Below are 27,699 nucleotides of genomic sequence, written 5' to 3' on the forward strand. Positions count from 1 at the left end.
TGGGCACGAATTGCATGAGAGTCAAACATTAAATACCTGTAACTCACCGAGACGCAAGGCTGTATTCTGGACCCCAGACTGTGGAATAAGGTATTTTCAGGGTAATGATGAGGTTTAAATATTGTTGTCGATTTAAAAAATTTTGTTGATGTCTTGATTTTATTTTCAGAGACAGAGACAGAGAGTGAGCGGAGGCGGGGCGGAGAGAGAGGGAGACACAGAATCCGAAGCAGCTCCAGGCTCTGAGCTGTCAGCACAGAGCCCGACGCGGGGCTCAAACCCATGAGCTGTGAGATCAGGACTTGAGCCGAAGTCAGACACTTAACCGACTGAGCCACCCAGATGCCCCTTTATCGATTTAATAAGCTGTTTTCCGAGTTTGCTTCAGGAGGAAGAGGCATTCCCCCCTTCCCCCACTACTGAACTCCTTCAGAACCGTGGGGCCCTGGACTTTGGGCGGCGCATAAGGAATTGCCTAGCGTGGTCTCCTTGCTCGAGAGGCGAACCAGCATGGCCCTGGGGCTGCGGAGGGCAGAGCCAGGTGTCCAGGCTCCCGGTTCACGGCACAAAAAATACACACACATGCTCTATTGGTGTTGCTTATAATAACAGGATAAGCCAGAAGCACCGGCCGCAGTCACTTTGGAGAAGCTCAGTCTCTTGGCTTTCCTAGAATAATTCTGATTACTCCTGTGTTTACGCCATCAGAGCAAATTATTTAATTATTTAGATCATAAAATGCCGAACTTGAGAGGAGCCTTCGCATAATATCTTCACTTATCCATTCACGTACATGTTTATTTATTAATTAACTTACTTCCCCACCTATTTATCTCCATGGAAGCTCCTGGCTTGGGGCATTCATTCATCTGTTGGCTTGTTCGATGGTTAGGAAGAGCTGCTGCAGCCACAGGGCTCACGGTCTCCAGGGATCACAGGGCACAGGGGCGCCTGGGGCTCCGTCGAGTGAGCATCCGACACTTGATCTTGGCTCAGGTCATGATCTCACGGTTCATGAGATCAAATCCCACATCAGGCTCTGGGCTGACAGCACGGACCCTGCTTAGAGGTCTCTCTCCCTCTCTGTGCCCCTCCCCTGCTTTCTGTCCCTCTCTCTCTCCCTCACTCTCTCTCTCTCAAAATAAATAAACGTTAATAAAGAAAAGGGTATACAGCAAAAAAAAAAAAAAAGATCTTTCCCCCACTCCCACCTCACCTGGGAAAGGAAACCACGTGTTGACAAATGAGAAATGTGTGTCCCTTTCCCGGGTGGCCACGCATCCTCAGCCGTGTGTGTCATAACCACGTGCCCGTTGTTCCCGTGCTTCTCAGCTGGGGTGGATTTGCCTCCCGATGGCGGCAGGCAGTGTCTGGCGATAGTCTGGGTCGTCATGACCAGAGGAGGGCTGCTACGGGCATCTGGGCCACATGGTGGGCAGACACCAGGGATGCTGTTCAACACCGTACAGCGCATCCCAGGATCCAGCCGGAAGGTCGGCAGCACAGAGACTAGAATAGCTAGATTTTATTGTTATTATCTCACTTTTTAAATTCTTTTTCATATAGAGTGTGTATGAGTGGGAGAGAAGGACAGAGAGGGAGAGAGAGAGAGGGAGAGAGAGAGAATCCCAAGCAGGCTCTACACCAGTGCAGAGCCCAACATGGGACTTGATTCCACAACTGTGGAATCATGACCTGAGCCAAAATCAAGAGTTGGACACTCAAACGACCGAGCCACCCAGGCGTCCCTGTTACTGTTTTATGTCTCAGGCTCCTCTGTTCTTCAAACAGTTTCGCCAAGCTCTCCTCCGAGCACGGAGAGGAAAAATTTGTTCGTGTGCAACAGAACGGGATCTCAGGTTTGTTTTTCTGTTTCCCCAGCGCCCGGCAGAGAGGCAGGGAGCATGGCCCTCAGGAAGGATGAGCATGCTTTTAACGCATACATGATGGATTAACTATGGGTGGGAGGCGTCTGAGACGAATAAAATGAAATGCAATGTGCTGTAAGCTCTTCCGTCCTTCAAATCAGAAACTTCCCACTGCTCTGCTGCAGGGTTCGGCCCTCGACTCCAGAGCCACCGAGGAGGCAGAGCAGAGGATTCCTCGGACCCACGGGAAACACCACGGCTCCGAAGGGAATTTCCTGGTTTGGATTCAGGCGCTAGAGAAGTTAGCTGCCTAGAAGAGGTCCCGGGTCCTTCAGCTGTCCTCATTTACAAAGACAAGTTATGGAAATAAACAGAAAGCCTGCCTGGTGTTTTCAACGGTGAGGCCAGCCACCCTCTATAGAGGGCGTTAGAACCCACATCAGCGAGAAGGGTAGGGGGCTTTTTCAAGTTCATCAAAAGGCATGAAAAGGAGGACACCCTTTGTACCTGCTTTCAGGAAGTTTTCAGGATTGATATGTATTTTAAATCCGAACCTCTCACAAAGCAAACCCCCCTTTACATGGCGTGGCATGTCACAATCCTCGAGATGACCTCTACCATCTGAGGCCGGACTGATATTATTTTTGTAGGAAAAATGGATCTCTTTAATCAGCTTTAAAAAAACATTGTGAACAGTCATTTCTCTTATTTAAAAGTTTGACTTTACTTTCATCAATTTATAATCAGAGTACCCCTGGTATGTTTGATTCCTGACAAACAAGGATAAAAGTCTTGTGCCCCCATTGCTAATGAGATGATAAAACAGCAGGGATCAAGTTTTTAATTACTACAGGCGAGGCACTGGAGAGGTACCGATGATATTTTCTATTGCATGTCTAAGTTGTAACTTCAGGCTTATGACAGTCCCGCTGAGCTCCACTGTCTTTGATGATCACTCATTTTCCTCTCCTGAGAACACACAAAAATTTCTGAGCTGGGCTCCTGGGGGGCTGGCAATTATTGGCGTAACCTGGTGCCGGTTCCCTCTCTAACCATTATGCTCAGTAAGGACCCCGATTCTTAATGCCCGCCATTATCCCGAAAGGGAAATCGGACACTGGAAATGTCTGTGAACTTTCCCACTCAAACGGCACCCATTCTGCCTCTACGCAGCGTGGGCTTTCCATTAATAATAAAATGCTTAATTGAATTGGGAGATTTCTAATGTAGACTTTTTCAAAGTCAGGCTTGAAGTTTTTTCAAAAACCTTATTTTTATACACTTTTGTAGACACGTATTATGCTTCGCATGCCAAGCTATTTAAACATTTCTAACAATATTCTTTTTGTTACTGCAGACAGTTGAAAATTGGAATTTTTAAAGGTGCCATTTTGGGTCAAGTGTGTGAAATGTAAAGGTTGCATTCTCCTTGCCCTGATTGAAATGGAAGCTGGGAGTAGTTTCCATGAATTCTTGTGTTCACAAGCCACACACACACACACACACACGCGCGCGCGCGCGCACGTGGTTCACCGGATGGCCACCGTACTCAACAAATACACCCTGATCCAAAACCGGTTTTAACCATAAAATCCAGAGCACAGAATTAATCCGCTGTATGGACAATCACTAACGAGCAAGCTTATCAACCATCTACCCAACTCATCAAACAACTAGTCTCTGATCACTCAGGTCATTTTTAAATTATGAAGTAGTGACTGAGCGTCAGAATCACAAGCTGGCTCTACTGAGTGGCTCACATTTCTAAGATTTTGGGTCATACACAGAAAAAGGCATCCCCACCTATTACATTGGGAGGAGCCCACTTACGAAGAGAGATTTACAAATGATAAAGGTAAATGGGCCTCTTTTCTGTCTACCCACCTCTTGAAACCTAAATGTGCAATACCCACGAGGAATTTCTAGAGGCATCAGTATAATTTTAGGGCTTTTATTTATTTATTTATTTTTTAAAAATTTTTAATGTTTTATTTATTTCTAGGAGAGAGAGAGAGAGAGAGAGAGACAGCGTGAGCAGGGGAGGGTCAGAGAGAGAGGGAGACACAGACTCTGAAACAGGCTCCAGGCTCTGAGCTGGCAGTCAGCACAGAGCCCGACGCGGGGCTCGAACCCACGAACCGCGAGATCATGACCTAAGTGAAAGTCGGACGCTTAACCGACTAAGCCATCCAGGCGCCCCTAATTTTAGGGCTTTTAAAAAAGATCATATCTGTGGCATTTGGAGGCCAGATACTTGGCAATTTTTTTTCTTCTTGGCAAAGGGATGTTAAAAATATTTTAATTGCTTAATCAATATATAACACAGAGTTGATATTGCTCGTATTAGTCCGGCTAAACCAACTGCTGTAACAAACAGGACAGGACCTCAGTGGCCGAACACAGCAGATGTTTATTCTCATTCGTGGAAGTCCACGTGGCCGGCCCAGGTGCGGCAGGGGCCCCCGTGCAGTGGCCACGGAAAAGACCATCCAGCAACCCCCGTCTTTCTTCACGGCCGCTATAAACAATACTTGATAGTTGTTGAGAGCTTTGCTGATACCATCTCAGTTCATCCTCAAGTCTTGGGAATTAGAGATTATTATTATTTACAGATGAGAAAACTAGAGTTCAAAAATATTCGCAGCCTTATGAGAGTTCAGGCAGCTACTAAGAGCTCGAACCAAATGCTGGTTTTCTGACCTCTCCCTTCCTTTGATGTCTCCTGTGCCACAGGCTTGCCTTGATTTATGAAGTCCATTGTCCTTTAGAAGTAGTTATCATCAGGCCATCTATGCTGCAGACAAACAGCGTCATGAGAGGTGTAATCTTCTGCATAACTTGAAATGAAATTCACCATAAAGTGCCAGTAATCCAAGCAACAGAAATCTTCTCATTTTTAACGATTTACTCACTCACATAATTTCAGGTCTACAAACTTCAATAAAATGTATACACAGACGGAATAAGTACCCCAACTCTCAGAGTGATAGATCTTGACATTGGTTTGTAGATCTTACCCTGTGGGGGACTCTGACAATTTTAATTGTAGCGTGGCTCACATTTTCATAATTCTAGTGACTGAGGTGTGGTTAAACCCTACATTCTTCTCATGGCAAGCCGGAGAACAAGGGATACGTATTTCTAATAGTGGTTCAACATAATTGTCGGGATATATTCATCCAACTGGACAAAATGGTAAAAACATGAATGAAGAGTGTTTAAAAAAAAAATGTTTCCTTCAGAAACACATGGATCCAAACCCTGTAACTGGTCAAACTGCTCAACTATGAGAAATTTCTGAGCAAAACCACTGATGAAGCAGGTTAGATTTGGGGCAGGTAGGTAGGTGAGAGCAGACTTCACTGGGTTAGCTGATGGGTAGAGGGTTGCAGCCGTTGAGTGGACCAGAGCATAAGGGTTTCTGCCCAGACACACCAACAGTTGTAGGAATGGACGGATTCCTGCCGGATGCCGACCACTGTGCTCAGAATGCCAAGTATGTTATCTTAAGTCCACACAACAAATGTGTGAGGTAGTAGTATCGCTACGCCTTTTCTGTTAATCAAAGACACATGGAGAAAAAATGGCGGGCGGAGCCTCCTTTGAAGTCAGATCTGGCTGATTCCAAAGTCTGTGTTGGGATGATTGCGATGGACAACACAGCCCTCCACAGGAGAGACAAGCCGCCAGGTCCCTGCCACAGAGTGGCCGTGTGGCCCCACAAGCATGGACAGTGGTGGCAGGCTGCTGGGTTCTCCTACCGTTTGGCCGGGCTACTTACCTCTTACCCGGTGTGTCCGTTGCCTGTTTGTAAAGGGGGTGATAACGGCACCCAGCTCCCCGCGTAGGTTACAGGGGAGGATGCGCCCTTCCCCCTTCCGGCACACGTGGATGCGCTGGGTGTTACTAGCACTCCTGTCAGCTTCCTGAGTTCATCAGTAGAACATGAGGCACACGTTCAAAGCACCAACACCAACTACCACGTTGGTCCTCAGAAATCTGTGGAAATAAACGTGCACTGTCTACACCACCTACTGACTCACATCTCGGCAGCAGGGAGCGTCCTCAGCCTCCCTCTAAATAAAAATCGACACCGCCACTTGTAAGCATCCTGTTCTTTAGAGAGTTTGTGATAACCAAAGTCAACCCATGACTTCAGAAAGAAAACAGGACACAAAGTCTTCCTCGGGAGGAAGTTAACGTTCAGTTAGCTGAGCAAGTCCTCAAGAGACCCGTGTGTCAGACTCGGTCCAGCCCTGGGACCAGAGGCCAGGAAGACGCCACATTTCCTGACCCAGGAGAGCTGAGGGAAGGAGTTGTAAACAAGCTCGCTTTTTCTGTGAGACTAAAACAGGAGGCAAGGAGGCAGTGTCTGCCTCACACTCGTGGTTGTGGCTAAAGGCGCTCCTCACACTCGCTCAGTGCTGGGACACCCGGCACAGGCCCCTTGTGCATTTGACCCACACAGGAGTGGCTCAGGTAGGAGTGGACGGGGACAATGTTTCCGAACTTGGAAAATTTGGGGTGCAGGTGGGAATTGTGTCCTTGGCATCGTTCCCTCCCCCCAGCCCCAACCTCATAAGGGTTGCTGACTGGCCCCGGGTCATGCAAAGTCACATCCTCTTTGACACGTCTCCATTCTCTGCACCCAGAGGTGAATGAGACTATGACACAGGACTCGTGCATGAACCGTCTCTGAGCAGGATGCCATCAGTTTATAAAGGTTAAAAATGTGTAGATCTTCATGAAGTATGAGCTATGAAACTGAATGTACCCATGAGCCCCTTAGTATACCAAAATGACTTCACTTGGCTACTTTTTAAATTCCTTCTACAATCTCTAAGGCAATAGGATAAAGAAACACATCATATTTATTTGATTTCTTTTTAGAGTACAAAGTTGATTAAAGAGGAACTCCCAATAGGCAAATTTCCCAATTTCCCACTATACATTCAAGAGAAACGTGTTTAAAGCTTTTGAATGATCGTTTATGGTGCGACAGCTAATGTTCGTTCATTTTCACTCGACTAAGGGTTGCCCACATGGCTACGGTGTGTCTAGGAGGGTGTTTCCAGAAGACATTTGCATGTCAGTGGGTAGGTGAGTAAAGAGAATGGCCCTCATCAATGTGGGCAGGCACCATCCAATCCTTGGGGGCCTGTGGAAGGGGAGAGTTGTCTCTCTCTTCCTGAGCCACCATGTCCGTCTTCTGCCCTAGGACACCAGAGCTCCTGGTTCTTGGGTCTTTGAACTCCAGGACTACACCACGGTGTCTCAGTCCCCTAGCCCGAGTTCAAGGCCTTCAGCCTCAGACAGGAAGACGCACCACTGGCTCCTGCGGTTCCCAGGCCTTGGCCTCAGGCTGAATTATACCCCCAGCCTTCCTGGGTCTCCAGCTGCAGATGGTAAGTCAGGTGACTTCCAGCCTCCGTAACCACATGAGCCAGTTCCTATAATAAATCTGTCATAAGTAAATAAACAAATATCCTGTGAGTTTTGTTTCTTTAGAAAATTCTGATACGTATGGTTTACAAACTACCCAGACCTAATACCCATCATTTGGTCAGAGTTTCATTATGACCACTGTCACGGGCTCTTTCTTTCATTAAAAGAAAATAGTAGCATTTATGTTTATGATTGCATTGTTATAAAGACTAATGTAATATGGACCAGATTATATTCATTTTTTTTCTTCTGTCAGTCTACTGACTGTCAGTCTACTCTGTGTCTGGCCCTTAGATATTACATAATAAAAATTGACCTCGAAAGTAGTGGCCCTCCAGAATTAAGGTGTTTAGCCATCAAATATCTAAGTTATTCATTAACCACATACAATAAAATAATACTTTGTTTTCCTGGAGCTTAGTATGGGGAAGGCATTGTTCCAACTACTTTTATATTTGCAAACTCTTTTAATGCTCGGAGCTACTTTATTATGTGGTTACTATCATCATCATCATCATGAGCATCATTACCACCACCGGCATCACCAGCACCACCACCACCATCACCACCATCACCACCACCATCATCACAATCATCACCACCACCACCACCACCACCACCACCACCACCATCACCATCACCACCAGCACCACCACCACCATCATCACCATCACCACCACCATTTTCCTCTTTATCATCCTCATCATCTTCATTTTATAGAGAAGTTGAGTGACTTTCTCAGGGTCACACACCAGTAAGTGGCACTGAGGGGATTCAAGCACGGGCAATATGATTGCAGAGTTGACATTTTGAACCTCCACACCCGCCATCTCTTATGTGCTCGGTACTTATTTGAGGCAGCCAAAGTAGACTTACTATTAAAATCTTCCCACCATAAAAGATATTAATATTTAACAGAAAAGCATGGAATTTAAAAATAAACAAGGAGAATGCTTTCTTTCCCTGTTTCTGATCAGGATATTTTTCACTTTAATGAGAATTTTAAAATACAAGTATATGCAGATTATTTTGTAGAAAAATTATTTTAACAAATCCGACTTTATGTAAGTTTTCTTTATGAATCTATCCTGTTAGAGTTATGGCAATATAGATACAATTTACCTTGCTGTTTTTCACCTTAATGTTATTTTTATACAGTGTTCCCCTGTGTTAATGCAGTTGCTGTGTTGGTAATCTGAATACTTACATCATATTCAATTATACTGACACGCTACAGTTTCCAGAGCATTCCCCAGTTCCCAGGCATAGAATTCTTTCCAATTTCTCACCATTATAAAAAGAACCCAAGCTTTACATAGTCTGGATAAAATATTTTTAGATGGGTGCGTTCCCGGGTTATATTCCACAAGGTAGGATTTTTAGGTTATGGATAATTTTATAGCTGTCTTCACATAGATCCTTATGAATAAACAATTTTATGGCATATGGAATACACAACAATTTATGGTAACTTCTACAATCTAGTTTTATCAGTTAGGTTGCCTTGAGCTACAGTAACAGAAGACTATTCAAGATGACCTAACAAGAGTTTCGGAAGGAAAATGGTTTCAGATATCTGTTTTCCCACCTCTTCTTATGCATATGGAAGTTTATCCTTTTAAATGGACTCCCATTGGGTCCCAACATGGCTGCTCGAGTTCCAAAGGGAGAAGAAGGTGGGAGGAAGCAGGGCACCTGGTTGCCATGGCAAAGATTAGGTGAAAGATCAAGGTGCTCAGGTCAGGTGGTAGCAGTAAAGATTCTAGATATATTTTCAGAAATATTTTCAAACTGACGCTGGGAGAATTTCCTGAAGGTTGGATGTGGGCCTTGTGGGAGGGACGTTGAGCATGATTGCAAGATGGACCTAGACCTGTCTGTACCCCCAAGAAAAGATCCTTAGGGTGGAGGAGGAGACAAATGCGGCAGACGTTATCTCTGTATGGATGTGTACACGCTTGTCGAAGTGAATAGACAGGAAAGGCACAGAAATAGATTACAGAGCATTACCAGCCGCCATCTGGGGAAGAAAGCTCGGCATAGGAGGAGGAAACAGCAGATAAGGATGGACTTCTAGTTTTTACACCATGTATTTCGTTCTTATCTTTCACTATAGGCAGTAACTCCTCTCCTACCTCTGTGATACTTTTAAATGCTTGAAACAAGTTCTAAAAATTAAATTTCAGGGTATAGTGGAATAAAAAATACAAGGCAATTAATGTAACGCTATTGGAGAAATATTTAAAAGAATGTATATGGAGACAGATTTTCTTACAGGGACAAAGATGTCTCTGGAAAGACACAAAAAAAATGATAAGAATGGAAGTCTCAGAGCACGCGGGAAGTAAGTGGTGGGGAGCGGGGGAGGGGATGGCCACTTCCTTTCTCCTTGGTACCTTTTGAATTTGCCACCTTGTACATGCATTACCTACCTAAAGTGAGTTACTTAAATGTTAAAATAAAGGATCGAAAGAAACAATGTAGATGCCCAAGTAATAAATTAATGCAAATTAAACAAAAATGTAGCATCCCAAACAGTAAAGTCCCTTGGGTGGTTCTCGTTGCTTTAGACTGCTTCTAGGTGAAGTCTAGGTGAAGGGTGAACAGGATAGGTGGTTTGGAGAAAGTTCCCTGGACCCTAAAAGATCCGGCACAGGAGGAATCGATCTGGGTGGCTCAATTTCTAAATTAAAAGAGGAAACAGAGTAATTCTAGATGCATCCAATTATCCCAAATCAGTAGGTATTGGTTGAACCGTGCCATGGAGCTAGGTGCTTGCTCGCTGAAGAGATTGAACCCTAAGTTATTTTTGTGGAAAATAGAAATACTTAAAATAACAATATTAACCAAGAAAGCCCCACAGTGATCTTTCTAACTCTAGAAACCATTTGAGTCTTTCAGGACGCGGTGCTGAGATAGGATAACAGAGCACAGAGATCGCCATTGCTAGTGGACCTGTTTCTAACTATTGTTCAAATGTTTGTCTCTGCCTCCAGTCACCAGGTTCATTGTTGTTCCTAATTTTTTTCCTTTTTTAATTATTTATTTCTGAGAGAGAGAGACAGCGCGAGCAGGGGAGGGTCAGAGAGAGAGGGAGACACAGAATCCGAAACAGGCTCCAGGCTCTGAGCTGTCAGCACAGAGCTGGACGTGGGGCTCGAACCCACGAACTGCGAGGTCATGACGTGAGCCGAAGTGGAAATAAATAGGGGCTTGGTGAGAACGGACACAAAGCCACCACCACTCTGCAGGACTAACAAAGAAGGCTCAAGCCTAGTGACCAACACTTCATCAGCCTGTGAGGAAAAACAAGCATCCTTTACAACTGAACGTGTTTTGCGTCAACCGTTGGGCGGAGAGTGTGAAAAAGCCCATCTCGCGATAAGCTGAGGAAAAGGGTTAAGTTGCTGACAACATCTTGGCTTTCGTTCTAGAGACGGTCAGTGGTTTGTATGACAGGGACACGTTCTGAATGGCAGATAATTTAACAATTTCAAAAAACAATTAAATTATCTAGTTAGCCAAAGGTCTGGTGCCCAGATGCAGGTCAGCTACCCCAGGGCAGGGAGATGAAAGGCTTTTCCTAGCCATCGGTGGCCGAGTTAGCACATTAGTACTATCTCTCCGTCCCCGCCATGTTCACACACAGGGGTCCCCGGGAAACAAGCACGCAGCCATGTGATTGTCCCCTGCTATGTTAAAAATGCATTTCTATTTTTTCAAGCGTGCTTCGATTAAAGAGGGCACATCTGTTTTAAGTCCTCTTTTATGAAAATTACTGAGCTTCCTCAGTGTGCTTATCTTTTAATTTCGAAATTCTTTGTAGCAATAACTTGAGATAATAACGAACCATATTTCTGGCCCCTTTAAAAAATAAAGGGAGGAGGAGAAAAGAAAGCATGAATGAGCCATTTTAGAGCTTTGAACTCTGTCTCTAATCCTCCCCTTTGGGCCCCGACGGAAAGGGCCCCCTCATTTGCGTTTAGAACGGCTGAGCCCCGCCTTGATCGCAGTGCTGGGCCTGGTGGCCTGCGGAGAGCCAGGCCCAGCTTGAGGCTCCAGGATTATTCATCAAGTCCCCAGCAGGGGGGAGCCGCCTCTCGCTTCCAAGGCGCGCCCCAAGTGTCCCCCTTCCCTTTCTAAGCCTTCGTTTGCCGCCTCTGACCCTTTCACAAAGTTTTCCCCTCTCCTTCCCTGCAGAGGGGTTGGCCTGAATGTCCGGGACACTAGACCGCCTTTTAATCTCTAAATCTCCCCCCACCCCACCCCCAGCATTTTTGTTTTGAATAGTGCATAATAGGCAGGGGGTTATTTGCCATGTGCCTTGTCCACTCTTAAACTGTTGTCCAAGGCTCAGACCCTTCCCAGACGGAGCAGACCTGAGTCAGAGAACCTGAGATGCGCCCTCTGGACTGGTACCCATCCCTTTCTTGCTGCTGTGAGCAGCCAAGGGCCAGGTTCGAGGGCGAGGTGGGATACAGAGCAGCTCCATTTTTCCGGGGATTAAGGAAAAGGTGGCGGATCCCCAGGCTTGCGTGTGGCTGGTCCACGGCTGATCCTTCAGCAAGAGGCACCGCTGAATTTTTGGTCTTCCTTCCCGTCCAGTGAGGCTAATGACATTTCCCACCGTGTCTACCATCATCCAAAGGAAGGGATTCCTGAACAGTGAAGATGTTTTTCTGCGAGCTATGCTGACAGGTTAAAGGGGAAACAGGCGGGAACGTGAGGTTCCTGGCCCCTTCTCGTTCCCCACCTGGGAAGCCCGCGTGCTTCCATCCCAGAAAAACCCACTGCCACACTCACGTCTACAACACTGACTTGGACATTTCCTGAATACATAACCAGAGAAGGCAGGAGATGGTCACTGAATTCAGAGAAATTCGATGACGTCTGCCTTCTCCCTGCCCCCCACGCAATGGCAAGGTCTTCCTGTCTTGGTGGACAGGGTCAGAAACAGAAGCGAAATCTAGAATTTCCCATCCTGTTAGGTGAGCAGCGCTGATCGTCAGTATTTCTGTGGGTCTGGGAGTCACAGCACATTCTCTGCCTTTGCCTAGGACATCGGGTGTTGAATTTATATATGACTTGAAATGAACTGAACCAAAAATCTGGCTCACCATGCACAGGTTAAATTTATTGCACACCTACTGTATACGAGAAGTATCCAGCTGGGCACTCAGGACAAATGCAAATCAACAGAGGGATGGGTTTTTAAGATTTTAGATCTAGTTGGCGAGAGGAGGTCTATAAAAAGAAAAAGGGCACACTTGATATGTTATTTGATAAATGTCTACATGAGTTGCAGGAATATTATTCAGAAATTAATGAACAATGTTCTTCTTGGTTTTGGGATCATAATAATTAGGAGACATGTAAAGATTCTGCTGTTGTGGAGGCTACACACAAACTTGCATGGAGAGCGAGACAGAAGATAGACGTGCAAACACATGAAAAATTGAATTGCAGATAAGGACACAAGCGAGGAAGGAAACAGCAGGGTGATGAGCTGGGCTGTGGGTGACAGTTAAACCACCTCTGGGAAGGTAACCTTGAAGCCGGCCAAGTGAGGGGATGGGGCCAGCCAGGTGAGGGGGGGGGCCAGCCAGGTTAGGGGGTGGAGCCGGCAGGTGAGGGGTGGGGCAGGCTAGGTGAGGTTATGGGGCCGTCCAGGTGAAGCTGTGGGGCCTGGTCTGGTCAGGTGAGGGGGATGGGGCTGTCCAGGTGAGGGGTGGGGCCAGCCAGGTGAGGGGTGGGGCTGTCCAGGTGAGGGGGTGGGGTCAGCCACGTGAAGGGGTGGGGTCAGCCAGGTGAGGGGTGGAGCCAGCCACGTGAGGGGGTGGGGTCAGCCAGGTGAGGGGGCGGGGCAGCCAGGTGAGGGGGTGGGGCTGGCAGGTGAGGGGTGGAGTCGGGCAGGTGAGGGGCCTGGTCTGGACAGGTGAGGGGGGTGGGGCTGTCCAGGTGAGATGGTGGGGCCAGCCAGGTGAGGGGTGGGGATGGCCAGGTGAGGGGGCGGGGCGGTCAGGTGAGGGGTGGGGCCGGCCCGGTGAGGGGGCGGGGCAGCCAGGTGAGGGGTGGGGCCGGCCAGGTGAGGGGGCGGGGCAGCCAGGTGAGGAGTTTCATGGGCTTTGATGTGCACGGGAACCACGTGGACATCTGGCACAGGTGCGGTCCTGACTCGGCAGCCTGCTTGGGGAGAGAGAGACTGCACTGCTACAAGGCGATGCAATGTCCCCCACGCAGCCTCATTCGGCGGGGGCGTGGGGGGTGGGAGCCGCAGACGTCCCGGGGCCTCGCAGCGGCTGGAGTGCGTGCCCCCGCGGAAGTGGGCGTGCAGGAGACGCGGCCGGCGGGCCGAGAGCGGAAGGGCGGCTCTGTGTGCGGGCGGCCGTGCTCACCGGGGCCCCGCGGCGCCGGGAGAACTGGCTCCGGGCGGGCGGCCGTCTGAACGCGCAGGGACGCGGAGGTGGGAGGGGTGGGCTTCGTGCGCGCTGCCCGCGACAGGTGCAGGAAGCCCGCTCCGCATGCAGCTCGGAGCTTCCGCAGCTATTCCCGGTCCGACCAGCGGGTGCCCGGGCCTGGCGGCTGGATGATAAGGTCTCTGGGATTCTGGCCAGCGGGGCGCGGGGCTGGGCGGGGGAGGCTTGTGACGGGAAGGGTCGGCGTCGAGGCAGGGAACGGCGTCCAGCCCACGCGGGGTGGGTGCTGCGGGGCTGAGTTCGCTGTCCCGGCTGCGTGTGTCTTGTCCCTTCGTGCTGTTTAAGTGGCCCCAGCGGAGGGGTAACCCCCCCCCCCGAGGGGGCTGGCAGTTCCGGTCGGGCCCGGCGGTTGCTAGGGAAGGTCTGCTGTAAGGTGGCGGACGGGACCCCCAGAAAATACCTGTCCCTGGTTAACGAGGAAGGCGGAAGTAACTGGCTATAAATTACTCCCTCTGGATGCTCTGGGCTCAACCTCTGGAGAACGATCCCCCCTGAGCCCACGGGTGTAAAATAACCCTCCTCCCTTCCCAGATTCCAGCGCCGCTTGGTTCTTCCGCCGGTGTGATCCAGGCCAGATTCTGCAACTCCCTCGAGACCTGAAGATGGGCTGATGGATACGCCAGCGGAAGGACAGACAGACAGGTGGGCGGTAAGGCGGCTCCAGCAGAGGGTCTGTGTTACCGTCGAACGTCTTCCTACTTTTCTATATGTTTGAAACGGTTCGTAAAATCTAGTGAAAAAATTGGGCCCCTTGTCTCTGTGTTTCCGCCCAACCCAGACACCGTGAGATCTATATATAAAGGATCAAATTTCATTTTAGAACTCTGCTATTATTTTTTGCCCTGGTCACTTGTGATAACCTTGTTAACAATGAGGTCATTATTTACAGGTAATCTGAAACAAAATCTCCAACCCATATTTGGAGAGTAAATTTTTTTTTTTATTTTTTAAAGTCTTTCTTAATGTTTATTTATTTTTGAGTGAGGGGGAGGGGGTAACAAAAGTGGGGGAGGGGTAGAGAGAGAGGGAGACACAGATCAGAAGCAGCTCCAGGTTCTGAGCTGTGAACACAGAGCCCAATGCAGGGCTCGAATCCACGATCTGCGAGGTCATGACCTGAGCCGAAGTCGGATGCTCAACCGACTGAGCCAGCCGGGCGCCCCAGTAAGCTTATTTTTTAATGTTGAGATGATTTCTCAAGAAAAGAGTCTTTATATCTACTTTGGGGCAATGTATAGAATTCTTTTAAACTGGCTATGTGGAAACACCACCCGCCGTCCCCTTTCTAGAAATGGCCCAATTAACGATGACGGGAATGGCTGCCTCCTTCTTGGCACTGTTGTGAGGAGCCGCGTTCTTGGCCGTGTTGTGAGGAGCTGAGCTGGGGGCCCGGAGGTCATCGCAACAGTGAGCAGACCCCCGTCAGGGACTCGGTCCTTCGGAGAAAGATTTCACTAAGGAATACATTTCCCGGGAGACACCGGGTCTTCCACACTTTTCCTGATGTGATTTCGAGCACAGTCCCGGCTAAAAACTCCTAGAAGGAAGAAAGGAGGCCTTTACCGGGCACACCCCTGAAGCAGCTGACAGTCCAGAGCAAAGGACAGTCTGACTCCCCAGCACCTTCTCCCCTCGGGGAGTGGGCTTCATTTTCGCCCCTCCCACTGGGCCTCAACTTTGAAATGCTCAGGACAGACGATCCAGACGAATGCCCTGTGTGCATCCTCTCCTACAGTGTGACCTGTCTTAACTTCCGTCGTGCCCCAGACCCCTGGGCAGCACCTTCCTGCTCACAGCGTCCCGCCTGGGGTGCCCGGGCGGCTCAGTCGGTTGAGCATCTCGCTCTTGATTTCAGCTCATGTCATGATCTCACAGTTCGTGAGTTCATGCCCCGTGTTGGGCTCTGTGCTGACAGTATGGAGCCTGTTGGGACTCTCTCTCTCCCTTTCTCTCTCTGTCCCTCTTTCCCACTTGCGCGCACTCTCTCTCTCTCTCTCTCTCTCTCAAATAAATAACCATTAAAAAAAACCCACCACATTGTGTCTGCTTAAAACCATACACTCCTGGGAGGTAACAGCACAGGTGAATATAAAGCAATTATCAGGTAGGCTTGTTCTGTTTCAGTGGGTGAGTGTGCACTAAATTCATAAAGCAGGGCACACATCATTATTAAAAGGAATCAAATCAAACAATTTTTAGGTAAAAGTGGGAAAAAAGTACCCTCAAATCTTCTCTCGCTCCTGTCCCTCTCCCTGGAGAGAAGTTTGGTGTAAACCCTACAGGTTGAATGGTAAGAGACAGTAGTTACACTGGATTTTGCACACGTGAATAGGACTATTTTAAAAGAAATGTTCACAGGGTTCATGTAACGGGAAGCATCTAAGTGAGGTTTTGGCGTGAAAATACCTCTTGTCCATGACGTCCATCAGTGTCTTGAGTCGGGCAGAGGCAGAGACGCTGATGCAGCGTGCCTGTGCTTGGTCTTCTTTCACTTATACTTTTGTTAATCAGTCCAGGTTTTCATAAAAGTCAAGAGAGCTTGCAGGAGCGGCAGAGAGAGAGAATCTCCAGCAGGCTCCGCGCTGTCAGCGCAGAGCCCGACGTGGGGCTTGAACTCAGGATCCGTGAGATCAGGACCTGAGCTGGAACCGTGAGTTAGACGCTTAACCAACTGAGCCACCCAGGCACCCCTATAATTATGTTTAAATTGTATGTATAATACATGTAGCCTACGTAATATAGATTATATGTAGTATAAGGTATATTAACCTATATTCTACATAAAAATAAGTAAACAAAGAAATATGCTCTGGCTAAAATATGACTATATTCTTTAAGAATTCCATTAAAGATTATTATTTGGGATATTACTCATATTAGCAAGCTGAAAAATGAACTATAATATTCGGACTTAAAATTTCTGATTACCAGTGTTTATAGATGTCAAGGTTGGGCATTTTTTTTTTCTTTTGCAATGAAAGTCTAAAATATTTACTTTGACAAAAACAAAATAATAATCCTCCAGCAATAAATATTTTGCATAAACAAGACCTCAACCTATGGAGCTGCTTTAACTCCCTGATGAGGGCTTCTTGGGACGCCACGGCCCGTGTGGCTGCCAGATTCCCTAGGGTAATTGGAGCTGAAGCGTAGGAGATCCAGGGCCTTAAGTTTCCACCCAGTAGCAGAGCCTTCCTCCCCCGTTTGTTGGTCACGTGCACCCGGCCTTTTTCTGTTAGAGAACGCAGATGGTCAAATAATTCGGACCAGAAAGCCATGGCCCCCAGTCACCTCTGCTATTGTCCAGGGGAAACTGAAACAGAATAGTTTTGATTAATTAATTTATTTATTTTTAAATGTTTTTTTAATTTATTTCTAGGAGAGAGAGAGAGAGACAGCATGAGCAGGGGAGGGTCAGAGAGAGAGGGAGTCACAGACTGAAACAGGCTCCAGGCTCTGAGCTGGCAGTCAGCACAGAACCCGACGCCGGGCTCGAACCCACGAACCACGAGATCATGACCTAAGCGAAAGTCGGATGTTTAACCGACTAAGCCACCCAGGCGCCCCTATTTATTTTATTTTAGAGAGAGAGAAGGGGAGGGGCAGAAAGAATCCCAAGCAGGCTCCACACTCTGCACGAACTGTGAGATCATGACCTAAGCCGAAATTAAGAGTTGGACGCTCAACCTACTGAGGCCCCCAGGAGTCCTGAAACAGAGTAGTTTGGATGACACAGAGAACACAGGCTGTGTGGAACAAACCGAGTGGGCACACATACACGTGTGTGTGTGTGTGTGTGTGTGTGTGGTGTGTGTGTGTGTGTTTAAATCTATCTAGTTCTGTGTGCTCTCCATGTTTCTGTATTTTCCTACTAGTCAACTATGGCAGCATTTATATAGCGTTTGCTGTGTGTGGAGCACTATGCGTAGATGGTTCCTCAACTCCTCCCCAAACTCCTTAGATGTGTTTTGAACCTGGGGTAGCGTCTGTAATAGCAATAATATTTCTACAGTGAACTGATGCATGTCCACACTGTAATATCCATAAAACTACAAGTAGCCTCATTCCTTATTGTCAAATGGAGGGCCCCAGAGCTATCTGGGTTACACGAAAGATTGTGGACTTGACTACTGCATTCACTCCTAGGGCAACCCTATGAAATCTTTAATACGCTGATTATTCCCACGGTGTGGATGCGGACATGGAGGCACCATGAGATTAAGCTATTTGCCCACGTCCTGTGGTTGCTGAGTGGCAGATGGGGGTCCGAGCCCCAGGGCTGTGGCTCCAGGATCGCAGCTCCGAACCCCGACACCTTACTTCCTCTCATGACTTCTGTGAGCTCCACGTCACACCATTCTCCTCTGGATTTGACGAGCCGCCCCGTTCACCCAGACGTCTGTGAGTGTACGTGTCGTGTAATGGGGAAATTTCATAAAGGAAAAAACGGTGAAATGAATCTCTCACCTCAATGTGTGTGGACATCCGTCAGTTTGTGCTTTAAATTCCAAAGCATGTCTGTGAACATGTTGTTGTGGAGGGGTGCAGGCCCCCCTGGGAGACCCCCATGTCTGTGTACCCAGAAGTGCCCTGCTGCCTGCGTGTGTCCACGCACACTTGTGTGCACACACGCTATTTTGTGGGTTCCTGCAAGAGACCGCCTGGGTCAAAATTCTGCTCTAAAGTGAACCCACGTCTCCTCGAGCTGACTCTCTAGCACCCCTACGCCTGGGTTTCCTCGTCTGTCAAATGCGAGCAGCACGTGCGTCTAGGGCGCCGTTGTAATAGTCACGCTGCCTGTCTCCGCCCCAGGTCTTCAGGTCCGCCCCTCAGCCTCTTCTGGAGGGGGAGCTGCAGCGATGTGGCTTCGTGGCATTCCGTCTTCATCGACCCTGAAAGCAGAGGATGCTGGGAAGTGGAAGAACTCTCTCCGGGCCAGGTGCACGCCGCCTGCCTCTCGGGGCTCGCACGGCCAGACTGGCAGGTGGCAGCAGGGGGCAAGAGCATGGTGATCACCCCTGAGCCTCCGTCTGCCGGCTGAGGAGCCCCCGCTTTATGCAGCTTCGCTCCCCACCTGGCGCAGATGCTGACCAGGGCGGACACTCGAGTCCCCAGGCTCTGGTGAAGTTAGCTGCAGGCAGGTGGCCCTGGCCCGCTGGTTGGAAGCAGCCACAGGCGGTGTGGAATCCGTTGCTTGTGTTGCAAGGAAGGAGCCTGCGCTGCCCTCCTGCACGCGTGCCCCCAATCCTCACGCTTTGCTCATCCCAGAAAGGCTCTTTCACGTCTGGTACACTCTTTGGAAAGTTGTGATAAAATACACATAATGCATAATCTCCCATCTTAACCAGTCGGCGGCATTCAGTATCTCCCCGGAGCTGTGCAGCCTCACCCCTGCCAGACCTCTCCTGGCCCTGCAGAGCTCTGCGGCCGTGACGCGCTCGCCGCCTGCCCTCCATCCCTCCAGCCGCCAGAGTCCTCCTTCCGTCTCTGTGGGTTTGCCGAGGTCCTCGGAGTAAATCGCTTTCCTGCTGAAATTCGCCAGAGTGGCTTTGCGCTGCTCACAGGGAGGACGTGGCCGGCGTTGACTGCAGGCGCCCAGAGGGTGCTGTTTGCGTTCCTGAACCCCAGGTATCCTCTCCGCCTCGCAGGAAACTGCCGGAAGGTTGACGTGGCGGGGAGACCATTTCCAGGGAGGCTGCTCAACCAGATACCCAACAATCCCCTTCGGTACTCGACGTACATCTTTCCGTTCCGCCGGGAGGATTAAAAAGAAAAATGCTTTCATATCAAGAAAAGCAAAGTGAACAGTTACTAAGGATTCAGTTATCTGAAGACCTGGTGCACGTGTAGGAACTAGGGAGTGTACGCCCCAGCGATGTAGCGATGCTTTTGAGGGACTTCAAAATAAATCTCGTGTTGCAGGACAGTCAGGAACGTGGGTGTGAACAGCCGGTGCGTCGCCCCATTCCGGAGATTCTGTCACATTCCACACCAGCCTCATAACTAATTGAATCTTTAGGCAAATGTCATTTGATCTGAGATGCCTTCTTTTTTATTTTTATTTTTATTTTTTAAAATAGTTTGTTGTCAAGTTGGTTTCCATAGAACACCTGTGCTCATCCCCACAGGTGCCCTCCTCCATGCCCATCACCCCCCTTCCTGTCTCCCCCTCCCACACCCATCAGCCCTCAGTTTGTTCTCAGCATTCAGGAGTCTCTCATGGTTTGTCTCCCTCCCTCTCCCCCACCATTTCCCCCCTTCTTCTCCCCCATGGTCCTCCGTTAAGTTCCTCCTAATCCTCTACACGTGCAAACATATGATATTTGTCCTTCTCTGCCTGACTTATTTCGCTCAGCATGACACCTTCAAGGTCCATCCATGTTGCTACACAGGCCAGATTTCGTTCTTTCTCATTGCCATGGAGTATTCCATGGTATAGATGAACCACATCTTCTTGATCCATTCGTCCGTTGATGGACACGTAGGCTCTTTCCATGTTTTAGCTATTGTGGAGAGTGCTGCTATGAACATTGGGGTACACGTGCCCCTAGGCATCAGCACTCCTGTATCCCTTGGGTAAATGCAGTGTCCTAGGGGAGTTCTATTGTTAGTTTCCTGAGGAACCTCCACACTGTTCCAGAGGGGCTGTGCCAGTTTACATTCCCACCAACAGTGTAGGAGGGAGCCTGTTTCTCCACGTCCTCGCCAGCATCTAGAGTTCTCTGATTTGCTCATTTTAGCCACTCTGACTGGCGTGAGGTGGTATCTCAGTGTGGTTTTGATTTGTATTTCCCTGATGAGGAGGGACACTGAGCATCGTTTCATGTGTCTGTTCCATCTGGATGTCCTCTTTGGAGACGTGTCTGTTCATATCTTCTGCCCATTTCTCCACTGGATTGTTTGTTTTTTAGGTGTGGAGTTTAGTGAGTTCCTTATAGATTTTGGATACTAGCCCTTTATCTGATATGTCATTTGCAACTATCTTTTCCCATTCCGTCGGTTGATGCCTTTTTTTTTTAAAGCAGTTGAGGCACCCAATAGAATCAGTCCAACCTACAGAAAAATTGGAAGGGAAGCTGAATATGCCATTCAACAGAAGTTACTTTAGAAAGAGGGACAGAGAGAGAGAATCTGCTACGGTTGGAAGTGTGTCCCCCAGAATTTATATGTTGAAGTGCTGTCCCCCAATGTGATGATATTTAGGAGATAGAGACTTTATCTCCCATGAGATTTAGGAGATGAGGGTGGGGCTCTGGTGGTGGGGTTAGTGCCCTTAGAGGAAGGGACATGCCGGAAGGTGCTTGCCTGATCTCTTTCTGGATGCCTCTCTCTCTCGCTCTCTCTCTCTCTCCCTCTCCCTCCTCCCCCTCCCTCCCTCCCTCCCTCCCTCCCCCCCCCCATGTGAAAACACAGCCAGAGCCAGCCATCGGCAAGCCAGGAAGGGAGCCGTCCCCAGAACCCAGCTGTGCAGGCACCCTGGTCTCGGACTCCCAGCTTCCAGAACTGTGGGAAGTAGCTGTCTGTGGTCTGTCCGCCCAGTTTATGGCATTTTGTTATGGGAGCTGAGCTGAGAGCCTTTATTATTATTTCTTTTTTCTGATAATGGATAAGAAGCAGATCAATGGGGGCCTGCCTGATACTGAGGAAAGGCGCGCCTCGGTCTGCTGACACCTGGGTGGTGCCGCTGGTGGCCGTGGGCGAGTCGGCTCACCGTGTGGACGAGCTCTTGTCCGGCGGCTGGAGAGCACGATGGCTGCTGGTGAGCTCCTCTTCCTCCCGGCTGCCTCTGTCTCGCCGGTGCCCCCGCTGCACCCTCATGGGCTACCACGATGTGCCAAGGGGTGCGCCGAGGGCTGGGGCTGTAGCAGCAAGTGAGTGGAGGAAGGTCCCCACCCCAGAGCTTGCAGACATGCAATAAGGGGGTCATGGGGACGGTTATGCAAAAGTAAAGCCGAGAGGGGGCAGGGCGACAGGAGGTGTTATTTCAGAAGGGGCAGGTGTCAGCCCAGCGCGGTCACGGCTGCAGAGACCGCAGCGGGCATTCCAGAGGCGGGACGCAGCACAGGGAGTGGGCCACTCGGGGGCGGGGGGCTGACCGGAGCCAGACGGAGCAGGGGGCCACCCAGAGATGGTGACCGCACCGGCCGCGGCCATCCTAGGTTAGGGGGAACTGGGGACAAAGTTGGGGTTGCTCCAGGGAGGGGGCGCTGCCCGTTGGCACAGGCAGCTCAGGAGGTCGCCGGAGGGGCCCACTGCCAGGACAGCCGTGACTGCTCAGGGGCGCTCATGGAAGTCGGGGCTGGAACAGCCTGCTGTGCTGCGCTGGGGACGAGCCCCTGGGGGAGAAGGCGCCGGTGCTGGGCGACTGGGACAGCGCCAGGCAGCAAGCAGGGCAGGGTGGGTCCCTCTCTCCTGCACGGTTCCCTCCCCTCGGTGGGCTAAGCAGCCGGCAAAGGAGAAGCGGCCCTGGCGTCCAGGCTGAGCGTGGAGGGACGGGTCTGCAGCTGACTGGGGACACAGCTCGAGGACGGCCAGGCGGGGTCTATGTCGAGTGAGAGACAGATGGCGCTGAGCCCTGGGGTGGGGTATTTCAGGCAGCGCGGGAGCCGGAGATGAGGGTCCGCTCGTGCAGCGTAGGGACCCGGCCAGCGTGCAAGGACCAGAGGCTGCCCATGTGCATGACGGCCACGTGTACATGGTGGCCGTGTGTGGCTGCTAGCAGTACGAAGAGCCAGCTTTGCACGTCCCCCGCGGAAGGAGAGCCCTGCTGTCGTCTGACACTCTGAACAGTCCCTTGCAACCTGTTATGAGACACTTACTAGTCACCTACCTGTTACGCCCCTCCTAAAACGCTAAGCGCTCTTTAAAATTTTTTTGCAGAAGGTCCTAGAGACTGATGCTGCCCTAAAAGCTCAGTTTTAACTTTAGCTCTTGTCTAGGATCGAGCTTCTCCTTCCCGCCTGGAACACAGGCAAGTCCGGGGCAGCAGCAGCTCTCTCGAAACCATGAGGTGGCCATGGAGATCGAAGTCACTCCCACGGAAGGTGGAGCAGGAAGATGGAGGAAAGCTCGGGGGCCAGGAAACCCGTGAAGTTGCTGCGCCCGTCTGGCTTGCCTATCTCTTGATACTTCTTATCACACAAAATTAATGGTTGCCCATATTTTAACCCAGTGGAGTTTGAAGTTGGTGTGTTAGATGGTAAAAGAAAGAAAAGTCCCTGCCAGTGAAAGTTGCCATCAGATCTAATGATAATCTTGTGGACACATGAAGGGTTGTATCCTGCCCTCTTGGCTGTGACATTTCTTCCTTCTCTCTGGAGAGACTTGGCAGCCCCTCTGCCATTAATTGCGTTGCTTGGCACATGGTGGCTAATCCAGCTTCCATCTTAGCTCCTTCTGTTTGTGCATGTCTTCTTGTCTTGGATCCCCTGAAGCACTTTAATGTCACCTTGGAAGAAAAATATGCAGCCGACTCACTTCTCTTAAGAAAAAGTTGCCTTTGGGGGCGCCTGGGTAGCTTAGTCAGTTAAGCGTCCAACTTTCGCTTAGGTCATGATCTCACGGTTCATGGGTTCGAGCCCCGCGTCGGGCTCTGTGCTGACTGCCAGCTCAGAGCCTGAAGCCTGTTTCAGTCTGTGACTCCCTCTCTCTCTGACCCTCCCCTGCTCACGCTGTCTCTCTCTCTCTCTCTCCTAGAAATAAATAAAACATTAAAAAAAAGAAAAAGAAAAAGTTGCCTTTGTACGTAGACCCACTTTCCAAGAGCACATGGGAGTGCAGTTTTTGCATCACTTTTCTACCAACGCTGAACCCAACACATACGGCACTGACATCGTACAGAAGCTAAAGGAAGCAGCAAAAGATGAAGAGCTGTGGCCAAGCTCAGCCCGGGCAGGCAGCTCTGACAGCTGTCACACCTGCTGTCCGGCCCCAGCGATCCTGGGACACCACCGCGGGCAGAGCGGACGCCGTCTGCAGAGATGAGAAGTAGGTCTTCCAATCCGTGGAGCGCTGAGTGCGTCACAAAGGCTGTCTTGTCATTGTCATTGCAATTGTCACTTTACCACCACCAAGGACAGTTGTGTGACTGTCCCACCATTGAATCTGAGATGTACTTGAAAACGTATGAAGCTTATAAGCTCTAAACATGAGCTTAATCTGAGCTTTTTAACCTGTGAGATGAATTAGTGTTTCATTAGCATCTGTACCCCCCAAAACATTGGGAAAGGGGTTATCTGTATAGGTTAAATAATCTAACCTGAGTAGACTTTTTGCGGAAATAACCAAACAGGTGTGGCACACATTTCAGCTGCTTGCATAGATGCTGCACAAGTGGGGGTGTGGCTTTGAGGACGCAGGGAGCTGCTCAAAGGGAAAAGGTTGTCAGCATCTGAATCCTTTGAACTGTCTTATTCATTTTTCCTGTGTGGGGTGTGTTCGTTCAGTGAGCATGTCTTAGGTCACCAGACTTGAGAGCCATAGGGTCCGTGCAGGACTCACGCCCACCGCCTCCTTTTTCTCTGCACATCTGTGCATCACACACAGAGAGGCACTTCCCTTTTACTGAGATAAAGCTCCGACTTTAGGACAAGCTCTAAAATGGCCAGAGATATAAACCCAAGCAGGAGGGTCCCACCTACAGTCGGCTTCAGGAGCAAGGGGTTCAAAAGTATCAAAGTCAAGGCTCCCCAGTGTGAGACATTCCCAGGTATTCATGTGACCTGTGTATTGGAGTGCCAAATAAAATCCAATGTCAAGGCTTTAGAAATATATGATGGTTTTAGCTTAAAACCACCCACAGATAGTTTCACATTTAAATACCCTTGTAAACAAAACTCCATTGTGAAATGCAGCTTTAAATATTCTAGCCTTGAAGAAAAAAAAAATCCTATCATGGAGATTTCTCTTCACTCCTAAATGAGTCATGCATTTACGGAGCACGGAAAGTTTTTATTTTTAATTTATATTCCTTTGATAGATAGCTATCTATGGTGACAAATATTCTATCCCTTTCTACAGAGCCCCAGAGATCAAATCCTTATTATATGATACGGTGTTCTAGATCATATTACACTGCTTGATTAATTCTAAACCAGGGGTATTAAAAAAGATTTAGAGTATGTGAGGAGCATAAAATGTTTTTAAAAAGAGCCTTTGATGTTTACAAACAAAAATACTTTATTTCATTGCTGAGAAGTGATTTTTTTTAAGTTGAGACACTAGAACATATTTAAATGAGGACAGAAAACACCAGTGTTTCAGGACCCCACACACTTTGAAGGAATTTGCTATGTTTCTGCCAATGTCATATGACGAAATTTGAGCACGGGGCCACGAAAGAGACCCCTTCTCTCCTGCTGAGGACACCCTACCGGAAAATAAACACAAGTGACCCAACTTAGAAGAATATAAATTGTACGGTAAAGTGACAGTTATATGGGTGGATTCTCGTGGGAAATTTCAAGACCTCCAAGTGGCTTTATTAAAATCTACATTCTTTACAGAGATCTTGGCAAGACCACAAGAAAATACATTTTTTTTCCGAAGGGTCTGGAGTCTTTTTTAAGAAGTTATTGAACTATCATGCACGTGCAATAAAACTGACCCTTTTCAAGTCTGCGCTTCTGCGGGTTTCACTTACGCACAAGGTCGGGCAGCCGTCACTGCTAATTTTAGGACATTTTCATCAGCATGGAAAGAATCTGTGTACTCGTCAGCGGCCGCTGGCCCCGCGTCTCCCCCAGCCAAGCATTCATTAACCTGCTTCCTGCCTCTACGGGTTTGCCTGGTCAAAGAGGTTCACGTAAGGGGAATCCTACAATACGCGGTCTTTGGGGCCCAGCCTTTTCCGTTTAGGGCAATGTTTTGAAGGCTCGTCCATATTGTCACATAGCTAGCACTGTGTTCCTGCCTCTTTAGGGCTGAATAATAATCCGTTTCATAGATATACCACATTTTGTGTTTCCATTTGTCTATTAATGAACTTTTGCGTTATTTCCATTTTTTGGCTCTTTGGCGTTAAGTTTTAAGTGGATATACATTTTCAATTTTCCTTCAAGGCATGCTCTCTCACAGCCCCAGAGGCCAGACGTCTGGCATGAAGGTGTGGGCAGGGCCACGCTACCTCGGAAGACTCTGGAGAGGGGCTTGCCGGTGGACCCCGGAGCGCCCGGCGTCCCTGGGCTTATGGCCACACTAGTCCAGTCTCTGCCTCTCCCCGCACGTGGCTTCGTCCTCTGGCTGTCACTCTGTGGCCTCCTTTCTTCTTACAAGGACACTGGCCTTATGAGGCCCCCCTCCCTACATCCCTGATGATTTTATCTCACGATCCTTAACGAAGTATGTCTACAAAGACGATTCCAAGTAAAGTCACGTTCTGAGATTGTGCGTGAACGTGGACTTGAGGGGGCATCTGGTGACTGGCCAGGCAGCCTCGCCCAGGCCCCCTTGCTGGCTGCAGTCACCGGGGCGCCGGCAGAAGCCAGGGGGCGGGAGCAGAGACGGGTGGATTTCTGCCCAACCCCCGCCCCTGCCCCCCCGCAGGCTCCGGGCCTCTGTGGGCTCCGCCATTCAGGCGCGGGGGGGACACCCCCATTGCTGCTTGCCTGGGGCCCCCATCTCCAGCACTGCTCCCCGTGACCGTGCCCTCCTTCCCGGGCATCCCTGTGTTTCAACATCCTTTAGTGAGCCACCTGAGTAAATTCTTTTCTCCTGCTGGGACCCTGATTGATACAAAGGTCATCATTTACTCGTTTTTCTCAGTGCAAACTATAGACAATCCTTCCTGGGGTGAGTGACTGTTTTCGCTTTATCTACAAAACAGGGAAACCCGGATGTGCTCAGCACTCTAGAAACACTTCTGGATTAAGAGCAGCCCTGAAACACAGGAGTCCTCGGGGACAGGTGTTTCATTAAGTCAGGGCGCATTCCATTCTTTTATTTATTTTTTAACCTTTATTCATTTTTTGTTTTCTGAGAGACAGAGAGAAAGGGGGCAGAGAGAGAGGGAGACACAGAATCTGAAGCAGGCTCCGACATGGGGCTCAAACTCACAACCCCGAGATTGTGAGCTGAGCCGAAGTCAGACGCTTAACTGACTAAGTCACCCACGCGCCCCAGTGGGTACATTCCATTCTATCCCACAATGTCTGAATTCTGTCATGTCCTTTCCAGCCCGAGCCGTCTTCCCTGCACCACGCACTGCTGGTTTCCCATTGGGTAACATTCCTCTGAGAGACCGGTCCCACAAGCCATCCCATTCACTGCTACTTAGTGCCACACCCTCGGGACCGGAAGAGGGAAGGCGTCCTTTGATTTGGGGACCAGGCCTGGCCACTAGATATAGGAGCATGCCCAACCCGCAGGGACAGTGAGAGGATGGGAAGCCGGGCAAGGCCGTGTACCAAGCGGCATCAGCAGACAGAGGGACACCATGTCGCCTCGAGGGGTCATTTCGGAAAGACACAGACAAGAACAAGGGTCCCCAGGAAAGAGCCCCACTCTTTATGAGCTGACTCTTTGAAGCTGGCCACACAGTTCCCAAAACTAATGAGTCACACAATTATCAAGTGTGTGTAGGTGGCTCTCATGGACCTTTTTCTTTCTTTCTTTCTTTCTTTTCTTTCTTTCTTTCTTTCTTTCTTTCTTTCTTTCTTTCTTTCTTTCTTTCTTTCTTTTTTTCATTTAACATGTACTGTGAGCATTTCCACATATGCCATTAAGGATTCTTTCATGATTTTATCAATAATTATGGCCCAGATTTTCATTCAATGCTTTTAATCTTGTTCGGCCAATCGCCTATCTTTGGTTTGGGCATTCAATTTGTGTGCAGGTTTTCAATATTATGAGTCCTTTAATAAATATCCTCGCCTATAAGTCTTGGGGCTTCTCTTTGATGATTTCCTGAAGCC

Source organism: Hyaena hyaena, unplaced genomic scaffold (assembly GCF_003009895.1).
Source record: "Hyaena hyaena isolate Hyena2069 unplaced genomic scaffold, ASM300989v1 scaffold_343, whole genome shotgun sequence".
NCBI lineage: Eukaryota > Metazoa > Chordata > Mammalia > Carnivora > Hyaenidae > Hyaena > Hyaena hyaena.